This window comes from Seriola lalandi, unplaced genomic scaffold (assembly GCF_002814215.2).
Source record: "Seriola lalandi dorsalis isolate HSWRI2012SDOR001 ecotype SW California unplaced genomic scaffold, Sedor1 jcf7180002054568, whole genome shotgun sequence".
Taxonomy (NCBI): domain Eukaryota; kingdom Metazoa; phylum Chordata; class Actinopteri; order Carangiformes; family Carangidae; genus Seriola; species Seriola lalandi.
Window position 1 is genome coordinate 423,827 of NW_019525121.1, and position 14,643 is coordinate 438,469.

Sequence of the window (14,643 nt, forward strand, 5' to 3'; positions counted from 1 at the left end):
AACCCCCCCCCCCCCTCCCTCCCAGCAACACCCTGCTTCACATTCAAACAGTTGCACACTCTGGGAGCTGCCCTGTACAACAAGTTTTCTGATGTTTATAGGCTCCACTGTGGATTCATCTTGTTTACCCCCAGCCCTGAAGTTGTTATCCAATATTTCATCCGAAACCACCTCGCCTGAAGCCAATCAGAGCTTTGTTCCCGTTCCTAGCTGGATCACATTTAACCTTTTGCTCTCAAACCATCATTGTGCGTTGACTGCTTGCACCACCAACTCTGAACATACACCTGTTCCCAGATGTGATGACCTAAAAACAACAAAGCATATCGACCCAATAGACAATCACAGATTTTGTAAGATATTTTTGGCTATCAAGCTGTATTTTTAGATACCTGAGAAAGTTTATATCTTCTTTTTTTGACTCGGTCAAATCCAATATTTTCTAAAATGCATACCACTCAGTCCCACCGTGTGATTGTGTAACGATTACCTTTATATCTACTTTCATAAGATCTAAATAGACTAAAAGCTGTTCACAACAACAGAGCCATGCTGATGCGAGACATAAGGAGAGATAAGTGTAATTCAGTGATGATTTGTGGCTTTTTATTAGTTAAAGAACTTGTGTGACTTTTATCTTCGTACATGTGCTCGCTTACACGCTCAGTCCAGCAAACACACATTCATTGTAAGTGCATCCGCCCAGTGTCCTGACGAAGCCCATCAATCACGTCTGATTTAACGATAACCTGAACATCTGAGACACATGATGCTTTACGACACCGATCATGGCCGACAGAGACGTAGTGACGTCTCTATGTGGCTATGTACTGTACGTATTTCTCATCTGGCCCGTCAGTCACGACGTAGATACCAAAAAGACTTTCCCCAAATGTTTGAGCAACATCAAAGCAGCCCTCCTGTGAGCAACACCAGCTGTGGTTATAGAGAGCTGACATTACTTTACTGCCTGGTTTTATCACTCCCATCAAAATCTGAACATAGAGATAGCACGACCCTCAGAAAGTGATAAATCACAAAGAAACTGTACAGTGAGTCAGGCAGCAGCAGTAGTTGGAATACCAGCAATGATGCAATGGCTACACTGAATTAGATTCTTGAATCTGCACAATCTGAATATCTTTTTAAGGTGGAATACAAACTCATGAAATTATAATTTTTTCCACAGTGTTCTTGTTAGAAATTGCTTCATATCAAACTACAGTATGGCTTTACCACACTCATGTCTGTATGCATAATATGAAGCTAGAACCAGCAGCTACTAAGCCTATCATAGAGCATGGAAGCAGGTAGAAAAAACTAACCTGGCTCTTTCCAAAGGAAAAAAAAAATCTCCATAATTTCCTCAGTACTTGTGGCCTGGCAACCTTATGGTGACAACAATAATCCAAGAATCCCATGTCGTTTTTTACGTTTGGTTCTTTGCTCAGATTAAACGTGTGAAATACGCGCTAATCTGCGAGTTTAAGAAGGGCGAGTCGACACTTTCTTTTTACCTTTGGACAGAGCCAGGTTAGTCGATTCCCCGCTGCTTCCAGACTTTATGCGAAGCAAACAGCTGCTGGTTGTAGCCGTGGTAACCATGGTTGTTAGCGGTATCCATCTTCTCATCTAATCTTGACAAGAAAGTAGTTAAGCATATTACACAAACTGTTTTTTTTTTAAATAACCAAGAGTCGAAGAGTTTCATCTTACCATTTAAAGCGCTTCTAAAAAATAAAACCAACTTCTAGGACTGACATTGACACTGCTAGTGGGACAAAAAAGATTTTTTATTTATTTATTTTTTTGTCATGAATCAATGTAGAGGGTCATGGTCTGATAAAGAAATTGGATTTATGGGGCGTCCTGGTGGCCTACTTGTTCAAAAGCAACATCTCTGGTTTGACTTAAGCCAGCGACCCGCTTGCTTGCTTGCTCGAAAAAGAGAGTAACTGGTGAGTATTGATTGAAAACACATTGATATGAAATAAATAAATAAATTGTGTGTTTTTATAATTTTCACTTAAGGCTCATAATGACTATACATTCAGTCTTTTACCTCCTTTAGTATTCTGCAGACTTTTCAGAAGGACAGTTTTTCAACTCAAATTTACAGTGAAGAAGATTTAAGTAAAAGACAATCATACCTAGATTACAGGATGTTGTAAGGGCAGTAAAGTCTTGACCTTACACTCCTTGTAACTTCTGCAACTTTTACACTTTTTGCCACTATGACTGTGTTACTCCTTTTAAAAAAGCTCTAATAACACCATGGTTCAAAATGTAAGGGTAAGTATGGTAGCCCCTGATTTATAAACCAGCTAATGTCAAAAGTTGACTGTAATTTATTACCTATCAAAGGACAAATGTTCAAGCTTAAATATTCTGTCAGAGTAATATATGAACTTCAGTAATAAGAGCTCTGGGAAAGTCAGTGCATGATATCCGTGTGTGAGCCATCTGTGGGGATCCCATGCACATAGAGTGAATGGTAATAGACACATATGTGTGTAGCTGCTACACTGACTTAAAAGATGTTTTCATCTTTTTTGACAGGTGGCTGGATGAATGAACACGGGCTTTAATGCTCAGCACATGTGAAACTGGTGTAAAACAAAGGGAAGTGTTTTAAGTTTGGGTGTGTGTGTCTGTGCCAGATCACTGTCACACATTATCGTTGTCATGGCCGCTGAACACTGAATCCCGTTACTGTACATCCACACTGTGACGCTGGCCCTGTTGTTTTTAAGAGCTGTAGTAATACGGTATTAAATTGGAATCTGGGAACTTAGCAGCGTTTATTTTAGATCTAGGTTCAGCTCATTCACAGATAATGGACTCAGACTAAATATCTCCCCTTGGTGCAGATTCAAACAAGCTGCTTCCTTCACAATTTTTCCATTTGTCTTCCAGATGATGTTGCGATATTGACAGATGTAAAACACGACATGAGAAGATGTGGGAAAGCTCTCGGCGGAGATGATGCATGCTGCCACAGCTGCAGCTGTGAATAGAACCTGCAATCATCCTGTCAATCAGATCCAATGAATGGAGGGAATACTCAGTCTGTATTGTGCTGTGCTTTTACTGAAAATTACATGTAAGAGAAGAGATTTCTGAGATGATGCTTAGAGATCCTGGAAATGTAAGAAAACTCTGCCTCATTTTAACAATAAGCATGCAATAGATATGAATAGATCATAGGTCAATCCCCAGTTTAGATCCTCAAAAACAGATGTCATTGGTGATAATTATGGACAGATATTTCTATTCCACTCCTATATTCAATGCATGAGAGCATGGAGGTGAAAACTTAATGACTAAACTAGTAATCTGTTTCCTTTTGCCTAAAGGAAATGGGAACTGTCCAGCAGAGGGAGCTGATATCCAAGAATTATAATACCTCACATTCAACCCCTCTTGGTGTGCCTGACTGCCCATTACTCTCCTTCAAACTAATGAAACAGTTCACCCCAGGCTTTGCACTCCAGTTGTGAATATTTCAGCTGTTAATGGTCTTACACAGGCCAAACAGTGCTTGTATTCACTGTTCAATCAATGCACTATTACCTCAACCTCAACGGCATCCCTTTGTGTTCTTCGGTGTCGAGTATTGATTCATGCGCTCAACAATAAAAGGTGAACAGTGGGAGAGCTGTGCGGGGCACAGCTGACAACACACCTCAGGACAGAGGAGAGGCGAAAATGAACTGAGACGTGGGTGAATAAAACATGTCTCTGAGGACGTTGCCTTGTTTTACCGCTCTCAGGGAACGGTGAGCCTCCCTTTTTGTAATGAGAATGCAAACGCGTGCGCGCGCGCACACGCACACGCACGCACACGCGTGCACGCACGCACCACACACACACACACACACACACACACACACACACACAAACGCTTGGACGTGTACACGCAACACAGCATAAGGTAAGTACACAATGGTCGGTCAAAATATATTTTATGCTTCTCCCTTCAATCCCGAGTCCTTTTGCTTTGTGCATGTCGTACTTGAATAGTCTTCTCATTTGACACTGTATGTGGATCTGTTTTATGACTGACCTGTTATTTATGCAACATTGTCACTTCATAATCCAATGATTCAAACATGTGACCAATGAAGTCAAATACTGCTAACTCAAAATAAAGTAAAAGAAGCTGTACATACATTTATGGTTTTTTTTTCTTTGCAGGATATTCTTCTGACCAGCACACAAGCTGTTTAGACCAACTGAGCTGATGTTGACTTCGTCCAGTCTGTGTACCACGTAACATGATCCTGACTCCATGCTCTACTCTACCTTGTCATCAAACTCTGCAGAAATTGATTAGATGGCTCCCTAAGCTTCATAATGTTATTTACTCTATTGGATAACTGTGTGGGGAAACAGTTATGCGGTCCGGTGCAGAAGCGGTAAGTGCATTCAGCACAATTTCTGCTATCATAATCAAAAGTGGAAAGTTGTGTCTAGTCCATGAGCCAGACTGAAGCGGACTGCTGACATTAAGATAAATTGTGAGCATGCATGTCTGTATATTTAGACTGTAGTCTACAGAACAAACTCGAGTCTATAACAAGTGATTATAGATTTTCATTGCAACACCAGACTGACAACCATTCATTTTGGTCTCCCATAACATAGATTTAGATGTTTTGAAAATATTTAAAGTACATTTTTGGGACAAGCACCCGAAGCCAATGAAAAGCATGCAAGTTATCAATTCACTGGTGAAAAATCGAAACACAGTTTTCCACTCAAATAAGCCGACTGATATCGGCTAGGTTTCTTTAATAACAGGAACTAACGTGCGGGAATTCATACGACGTGAACAACAATAAATGTCACAAAACGTCAGCGTATCTGCATTAAGAGTCACTTTCCTCTGTTGAGCTGGGCAAAGAAAACATCTGTGTTTTCAGTCATTTCTGCACCCTGTCACATATCTGTCACATCAATCCTCTTCACGTATACAATATTCTCTGTATTTGTTGAATCTCCATTGTCTTCATTCTAAAAAAGACAACACAATAGGAGCAATATACAGAGTAAAATTATGAAGGATCAGGCAGTAGAAAGATTTTTTTTATCATATAAAAGAATAAATTATTAGAGCTGGGACTAATATCTACTGTTATATAATACAACATTGTCCTATATAATTAAAAGGGATGAGTTTGCCTCTAGCCCACTGATTATCAGAAGCTTGGGTCCACTCGAGTGTGAAAAAAAAAAGAAAAGAAAAATTATATATATATATATATATACATACACACACACTTACACACACACACACACACACACACACACACACACACACACACACACATACATACATAGTTTGACAGATATAACAGATATAGTTATTCTTGTAAAGTCCTGCATGTAGCCCTGAATGTATATATTTGCGCACATCTGTGTGTGTGTGTGTGTGTGCGTGCGTGTGCGTGTGTGTGGGCAGAGACAGGTGTTATTTTTCTTGCTGCTTATCCTCCATCTGCCTTTTAATCCATCTATCCAACACTTCCTCTGTGTCATTGATGTCATTCAACTTCTCAGTTTCATCAGTCTGGCTTTTAATACCACACCTGAGGGAACGCTTTTCCATTGGCCACTAAAAGATAATGAGACAACACTTAAACTCATCCGCTCACATTAAAAACTTTGAATTGGCAATAGCTTAAAGACAAACCATGAGACACTCTCTTAAAAGAAATCTGATTAATATGATTATAATCTCCTCAGTGTTTTTTCTCCCTCTCTGTTGAAATACGCACTGCAGCTCCAGAGAGCTAGTTGAGTAGCCAACAATCATAAGTGTCACTGGGTTATGGATTACAGTGGTTTCTCCCCAGTCCAGGACTCACCTCAGGGACTTTATAAAGCTCCTGACTCCTGGCCAGACTCTCATTAGGCCCACACATCCCTTTGCCCTCTAACTGACAGCCCTTGGCAAGTGTCATAGTAAATGTGTGTGTGTGTGTGTGTGTGTGTGTGTGTGTGTGTGTGTGTGTGTGTGTGTATTGAATGTCTACATTTGTGAAGCCAAACCATGTGCATCGCAGCTCAGTGATGACAACACAAACACACACACACATTTTAAGACACAGAGCTGTGCCTGGGATGATTTACAGTGGTGAGGACAGCCTCTGTGTGAAACATGTCAGTTCTGGAGCATAATCTTCCCAAATTCTGCCAATTATTTATTTACCGCCACTCCTCGTTAGGCCAGTGGGGCTCCAGGGAGCGCAGCATATATACAGCTTATATACAGTATGGTGAAACAATGAGATGAGAGACGTAGTGAGACTAAAAGACTGTAGGCGCCTTGTGATTATTTTCCCAGACACAGAAACAGACATTTCTTCCACAGTACAAGTTGATCATTATAGTTTTTACAGTTATACTTCCCAATTCATTTTGTGAATGTTCAAACTCCACCATTCAAATTCAAACCATAGGATTTGAAACATATATCCCTATGTCAGATCTAAACTAGAAAACAAAAGAAATAAGTTATTAACGTTACTGCTAGATGTTTGTTTTCATCAGTAAGATATGGAAAGACAACAGGATCATTTACATGGTCTTTATACTTTGTAAGTATTGCAGTCTGGTCTTTAAATTGCAATAGAATAAATCAAAATATACTCAACAATAATTCAATACGTGGTGCTGTGACACAAAAACTTTGTTACCACTGTAAGTGCTGTACATAACAGCAAAATAAATAAATGAATAAAATCAGACTTATAAAATATATATGATGATGTCACCTTAAATGATTTATGGGCAAAAAAAAGAAAAAGGTTTGGTGCCGAAGTTGCCAGAAGTTGCCAGAAGTTGGAATGTATGCCAAATTAATTGTTCTCCTATCATTTCTTATATGATACTCCTTCAATTTGCCTGATATATAAGAATTTATACCTACACTATTTCTCCTCCATGCTTGTCAGAATGGATGTCATTTGAGAAGCAATGCCATTTACTTTCCCTTTCCATTTTTCTCTGAACAGCCTCTTGTGTCTGTTTAAATGGAGTGTATTGAGAGGAGATACTGGGCTTCACCCTGAAAATGACTGCTGACACTTTACAGATATTCACTAAAACTCGGCGCTGGGATTGGAAGTGGAAAAAAAAAAAAAAAAAAGACTAATCATGAATAAATTTCCCCTCATTCACGTGGCCAAGATATTCTATTTACAACACATTTCTCTGGGTCTTTATATCCAGTTAATGAGATTTCAAATAAATGTGAAGTGAACTGCATTTAAATAGCTTTTCAGTCTGGAGGCATGGCACTGGAAAAGGGAGGGATTCCACCAGATGACAGAGGAGATATTACCGGGCTCGCTGTGTTCGGTGAACAGAGCAGTTCTGGGAAATGCAATAAGCGGCAGGCGCTGGTGAAGACTGTTTGAGGGTTTTGAGACTTTTAATCTGGTGAAGGTGTGGTGAGAAAAAGAAGCACAGCAGTATTAAAAGAGATGAAGAGCCGTGTCTGAGAGTGAGTATCCCCTGTGCTTCTAATCATTCTGTCACATAAACATTGGGAGTCTATTTTAATCCTTTAAACTCTGATTTCTCATGTAAATGTGCTATTAAAATGAAACCAAAAACCTTTTGCTATATTGTGCACTGATAGCACATAATTCCCCATATATCTGTTCAAAATACAGCAAGTAGAATATTTAATCTCCAAATCTTTCAGATTCAAAATGAGCAAAAATAGCCAGCATTGGAGACAAAATAACCCAAATATTGACAAATACATAATGTTGAACACAATTCAAGTTTTAAAAACGTCTAGAATATGGTATTCCAGCATATACATTGTGTATTTGGGTATAAACTGCCTGCACAATGTACATTTTTAGTGTGATGTATTGTGTATTGTGTGGTGACAGAACATGAGTTAACCCAGTGGTAACCCCTGCTCTAAAGTAACATCCCAACTTCACGTTGACTTTGACTGATTCATTTTAACACTAATCCCAAACCTGAACTAACCACTTCATAATGAGAAGCACCAATGTGAATTTTTTTTTCTCTCATCCTTGAGAAGACCATTTAGTCCTAATAAAATGTCGAGTACAAGAACACACACGAACACACACGCACACACATGTACAGCCCTATTTGACATCTCTCTCAGCTGGGGGAGTGAGACTACTAGTGGAATGAATAGTGATGAGCCTGAGAGGACATCAAGGTTTCTGGAGGCTCCACAGTCTCTGCGAGCAAGAGTGGGAATAATAAAAGGTGAGTGAGAGTCAAAGCAAGAGAAAGGGATCAACCGTATGTGAGATCTGAACGTCCAGGGGCTTCAGGGTCCATCGGCGGGGGACCTGCCAAATGCTGACAGCACCCTCCATGAGACCTCATTAGATTTCAGCCGGGACTGCAAGACTGGGAACGTCATAGAGGATTTCTGAATTCAGCGTCACAAGCGACAATTTGTATCCAGAATTAAATGTTCATTTTAAAAGGGGATCATAAAACTGTCTGTATTTACTGTAAAGAAAGCTCTCTGGGCCGTTAGAGCACACTGAGACTGCATAGATGTCACATTGTCATGATGACATGTTATTTAAATAAATTTGCTGAGGGCAGTTTTGATCCCGTTTTCTACAGTTCTTAGGAAAACTTAAGAAACAATACATGAAGCTAATAAAGATAAAAATAAATAAGTATATAAATAAAGGATCCATGGTTACTGTAAGCGACAGAGCACATCCAAGGCTTGGAAATTGAACCATCTGTACAGCGCATTAGAAATGATCTACTTCTTTGTTAAAAGTGAAGTGAAGCCTGGGTTCATAAAAATATCAAGGATGATGGGCGTCCAACTTGATTTATATGATTTATATGAAGACACTTAACAGCCAATCAGATCTGAGCAGTTTCCATGGCCGCGCTGCATCTGACATGTAGCCTGGAATAACGAGTCAATATAATGTAAAATATGTCGTAATTTTTCATGAAGTGAGTTATGGTGCGTCTGGATACAGCTTGTCATCCCGAGCTACACTGTTCTTATTGTTCTCCCCTTGCTCTTCCTCTGGATGCCTCAGGTCGCGCCCTCACTCACTCTGCGCTTCCCACAGAGGCCGACATGTATCTATGCAGGCACCACCGATGCCAGATGAAACCAATACCTATGGGTTCGATGGAAGAATATGTATGCTGACATCAAGCCATAGCATCAAAATGACACAGCTGCCACAGTTGTGCTTCTAAAATTTCTGATTTGAAGAGCAAGCATAAATTCTCTCTGGACATTTTGACTTTTGAACAGCTGCTTTTCTAATGCAGCAACATTCTTCAGATAATGGTTTTAAGGACTTTTGGAGTTTCCTCACAGTGGCCATCAGGAACCAGGTAGTGGTCTAATCCATCTTGTCAGGAATCCCACGGTGAGGGGAAAAACCTGCACAGATAGAACATTTATCATAATTGATGGTGGTAAGTTGTGCTAGCTGTGACTGTGACTCAGCATTTAGTGAGTAATTTAGTTAGCAATTTTTACTTCCCCTCCCACCAATCGATGTCTGTTTCTTTTAATCAGGAACACAAGCTTTATCTGACCTCAAATGCGATCGATGCAGTTGTTTTTAACCATGACCTTCTTAGAAATTTAAGTAGTGTAGTAGTTTTGTTGCCCACACCTGAACCATTGATGCTGCACATCAGAGAATGCTCTCATAAATCATATTTGCAGTATGCCATCATATGGATATGATGGATATGGATACATATGGCTCACCGGCTATGAATATTATATTTTATTTTATCTCGTCTTACATGGACTGATACTGTCGTATCATTTTAGGATGAACTATGTTCTCAGTGTATGTACATTTAAACCTCTGTTCTTCTGTACAATACACAGTAAAAAGCAAACCAGAGGATTACAGGGGTACAGCACACTGATTATTATTGAATTATCTGTGTTCTTATTTAACCTCCTAAGACCCGAACTCTTGCATGGCGTGCATTTTTAATTTCTCTTTGCTATTTAGGCTGATTGGGACCTGAGAAAAATGATGTCCACATATGAGGACATTAGTTTTAAATTTCTATTACTGAGTGGCAGTATAATATCCTCATATGTGGTCAACAGGCCCTTGTTGAGAAAAAGTTAGTATTGTGGTCTAGAGAACCCAAAATGTGAGGTCCACATATGTGGACACCAGGTCCTAGGAGGTTAAGAATGTGGTGAAGCAGAATAAGTCCAGAAACACCAATGGGTGACAAATTAAAGGCAAAATCTGGAAAATGAGCGGAGAAACGCCCCCATCCATAGGGCATGAGGGGTGAAAATAATTCTGGCTAATTCCTTTTAGACCGACATGTTAGACAGCGCTCCCCACCACCATCATCAAAACACCAAATGAGGGAAAATCTTTTAGAAGAGTGGTGTTCATCCTCTAGTACAGCTCAGAGACTTGTAGACTTAATGCCAAGGAGCAGTGAAGCTGTTCTGGCAGCACGTGGTGACCAAAACCGTACTCAGCCACTTTATGTTGATGTTTCCTTTAATTTGTCACCCGTCTGGAACTCCTAAGGCTAACACCTGCTCCTCATCTTTCATCGACACCCAAGCATTCACTGGGGGGCAGACAGGTGATAGACACCTGAGCGCGCATATGTGCGCATCTGATGATTGGGTTAACACTTCCATGAACTGCTTCATTGCCTGCTTTTCACAGGGACACCTGGACACCACTCACCTATGTCAGGAGGTGACATGGTGACTTGAGTCTGAATTGACGCAAAATGAAATTTGACATTCTTTTCATTTTCATTTCTTTCTGCCACTGTCACTCCTTCTCTTTTGTTCCATTTTGCTTGTTCCTTTTTTGTCCCCTACTCCTCCTCTTCCCTCCTCTCCTCTCCTCTCTCAGCCTCCAGCCTCATGGGTCTTCCTGACAGCTGGTTTCGCTGACATGTGTTTGCCAACAACAGGCCGGCGAACACTGATCACTCAATCTTCCGCTGTCCAAATATTTCAGACTGTTTCCATATCAGACCTGAATCATTGGAAACTCCACAGCATCTCTTATTCATGGTCACCATAAATTATTCTCCCTGATATGAGCTCCAGTCACGTAAGGCAAAGCTGGAGACAGTGGCACCCTTTGACAAAGAGATACAGATGGATAGAGACAGAGAGACAGAGGAGAAGAGTGAAATGAACAGATAGACAGTGAGGGTGACAGAAAGAGATTAGCAGAGGGTCAGCAGACATGACGTAGAGATGGAAAAGGAAGGTAAAAAATAATGGAACAACTCTTTCTCGATTCTCCACCCCACACACACACAGACACACACACACACACAGCATTAAACAGTATAGTGTGTGTATACAGATATTGCATCACACTGTGTTGTGTATTGTGACAAGGTGTGAATGAGCAGCCAAGCATTTCGGTGTGATTCTCAATGGACAATTTAACTGGACACTTGTGGGATTTAAGCTTTGAACCTGCTCATTACTATTTCATTTATCTATTAATTCATTTGTTGTTTGTTCATTTTGTTTCATGCCATTATTACTATTGCTACATAAAATAATAATTTTTTAAATGCTTGAGTTTAAATTAAAGAGCAATGAATATGGTATTTTGTCTCATTACATTCTTTCTTAATATTGGACTGCCACTGCAAAATGTATATAACAGTGGGATAAAGAGAAATGGGAGCTACTGCTGCTTAGTGTCACAGTAAAGGGTCTGAATATTAATGCCAGTGTGATAGTTGTGTTAAAACTGCCAAAAGTCTGAGTATTGAGTATAGACTGATGAGGGAAAAAATGTATTTAAATGATTTTAACATAAGGCCACAACATAACAAAATATGAAAGTGAAGTCAAAGGGTCTGAATACTTTCTGAATGCCCTGTTTTTTATTATAATTATTAAGACTGCAGAGCACTCCCATATCGCACAATTTCCTCTGAGTTTACTGTAAATGTTTTAAATTCTTTTTAAACAACAAAACCATCATGTTACTGTATGCAGCAAGTGAAGCTCGAACACATGGTGAAAAGCAATTCAACTGTAACAGTCTGACAAATTCTAACCTGGTGGTCCATTCAGCAGATGATATTTTTCATGCAAAATCACTGGTGCTGAACCCGCTGAGACTGAACAGCTAATTCTGTAGCTGTGTGCCGACTTTAGTCTTTGCTATGTGCGTTAGCTGATTGTTTTGGTTACCGGTTTAGAGTGTACTGTGTGAATGAGTCACACAACTGCTACAGAAAATAAAACCATAAGCCGCATAATTGCCAAGTGGAAAATTTTCAGTTTTTCTGTTGCTCTGTAAGTTGGACGGCAAGTAGCAGTATGAATGCTAAGTCATATGATGAGCTGACGGTCGGGCCAATGCCTCGCTGATGTAGGTATGGAGGCCTCCTGCTGTCAAAACAAAAAAAACAAACTACAAAATCCTGGTTTAAGACAGTTATCAGTGTGTCTTCCCTGCTCATCCAACTGAACAGTAATAACAGTAGTGTTCAGGGATTTTATTTCCCCTCCTCCTTGAGAAAACGCCTAGTTTATAAGTGTCAGACTTGTAAAGCCATTTTGAGCCATTTTGAATGAATTTGATGTGATAATGAATGAATAATGAACTACTGAACTCAGGTTGGAATTGAGAATAAATATGTAGTGAAATCCAGTTCGCTCAGTTATAGATTTTATTATCTTTCCATGGTTACAGTGCAATAAAAGTTCCATTCTCCATAAAACATGCTGTAGATGAGAAATCCCTGTTATAGGGTGTGCTCATTGTTCCCATTGACTGTGTTCAGTCGATCATGCTTGCCTTGTGAAAATATAAAAATGACAGAGTCAAAGAGCTGGAGACTCACTCCTCCTCCAAAGCAGCTGGATCAATACTCTGTGAGGACAGTGTATATACAGTGTTACTTTTACTTTCAGTTGAATTTACTGTAATGAAACCAAACACATGGAGATGTCGTTTGTTTCATATACTGCATATACAGTCAAATAGTATGAATCTGTGTAGCTGGACATCTAGTTGTTTCATCCTAATTAAGTTACTTCCATAGAAACATTATATTTGATGTAGAGAGATTCTACAGTTTATAATGCAATGGACTTGCAATGTAGGAAATTTTTAGATTCAAAATTAATTCAAAACTTGCGCAAATGCAATTCATTATCTACAGTAAAAACAAAACCTAGATCAACATCAGGCACCACTGTATTTTGTTCTTATACAATACTGTATAATGATCCGCCAGGTGAGGACATTAAGGCTAGCACTTACAATTTTCATCACTGTAAGCTTTAAATGAGTCATTTCATTGGACAAAGAAAACTTAAGTCCCCTCTGTGCGTAACAGTACAAATATTTTTTAGATGAGCTCTAATTGCATATCTCCCATGGAAATGATTTAGGTCTGAGAGATAATGATGGTGTTTTGTGGCTGTGCAGCAGGGAAACATTGCATGACTTGTTTATGACACGGAAAACCTTTGATATGGTGGCACTGGTTTGCTTGATGTTTTTTATGATGGGATATTTAAAATGGCAAACAAAAGCACTGTATCTTGGAAATTTCCTTTCCTTAATTGTTGTTTTCTGCTCTTTTTTTTTTTGAAACAGAGTCATGGGTACATGTGAGTCACTGAAAAAAGTGACTGGTGGACTAACTATGCGTTTCCTTTTATGGAGGCAAAGGAACAAATGCATCCATTACATCTGACTTTGAGCTATGTGCTACAGTCTTTTAGTAACTTCTCTAAGACAGACTGTGTGACACGTTGGATTGTGTAGACAGTGTAAACTCCAAGCTGGCACAGTTAAACCTCATAGTCCCATTCATCAAGAATCATCATTGTGTGAGTAAATGCAATTACATTTCATTACCACTTCTATTTAAAGATCACATGCACACACGCGCGCACACACACATACACATATTGCGAACACATTCAAGGTTATGTTCCTACAAGCAGCGTGGGGGCAGGTCAGCTCCATAATAAATCAGCTCCCTGGTTGGTATTGTATTGTGTATTATTGTTGAACCCACCATCCACCGGCACTTAAAGCCTCTGATCCATGAAGAGTGCCGGTGTGTGTCACAGTGATGGATATAGTCATTACCATGCCCTCCTTGTCTCTGTATCCGTCCTTCTCTTCTGTGGTTCACATATTCCCTAAAACTTTCTCTCTGTCACAAATAAAGCAAACAGGAAGACTGGCTCAGGTGGTGCGACATAGATATGAAGAAAACATAAATAAAAGCAGAATCTATCTGCGCAGACTTTGAACTAAACCGACTACGTGATCATTCAAACTGGATAGAGAGAGTTGCTGTACATACTGTATGTATAAGTTAGAAATGTTTTACTGGCTTAAAGTTATTCTTGCAAAACAACCTGTCAGTAAAGATGTTGCATAATATTTATTATATTTTGTAATATACTGTATATATTGATATTTAAAAATGTCTGGCATTTATTTCATGATTAAAAAGTTTAAGTGTCATGCCACCAACATTTTATATCAGATAAAGTGGTTATTATTCTATATTTGTATTATTGTCAACAAATCCTAATAAAAACCAACGTATTAGTGCAAGTCTCAGTACTTTACGTCTGTTCTC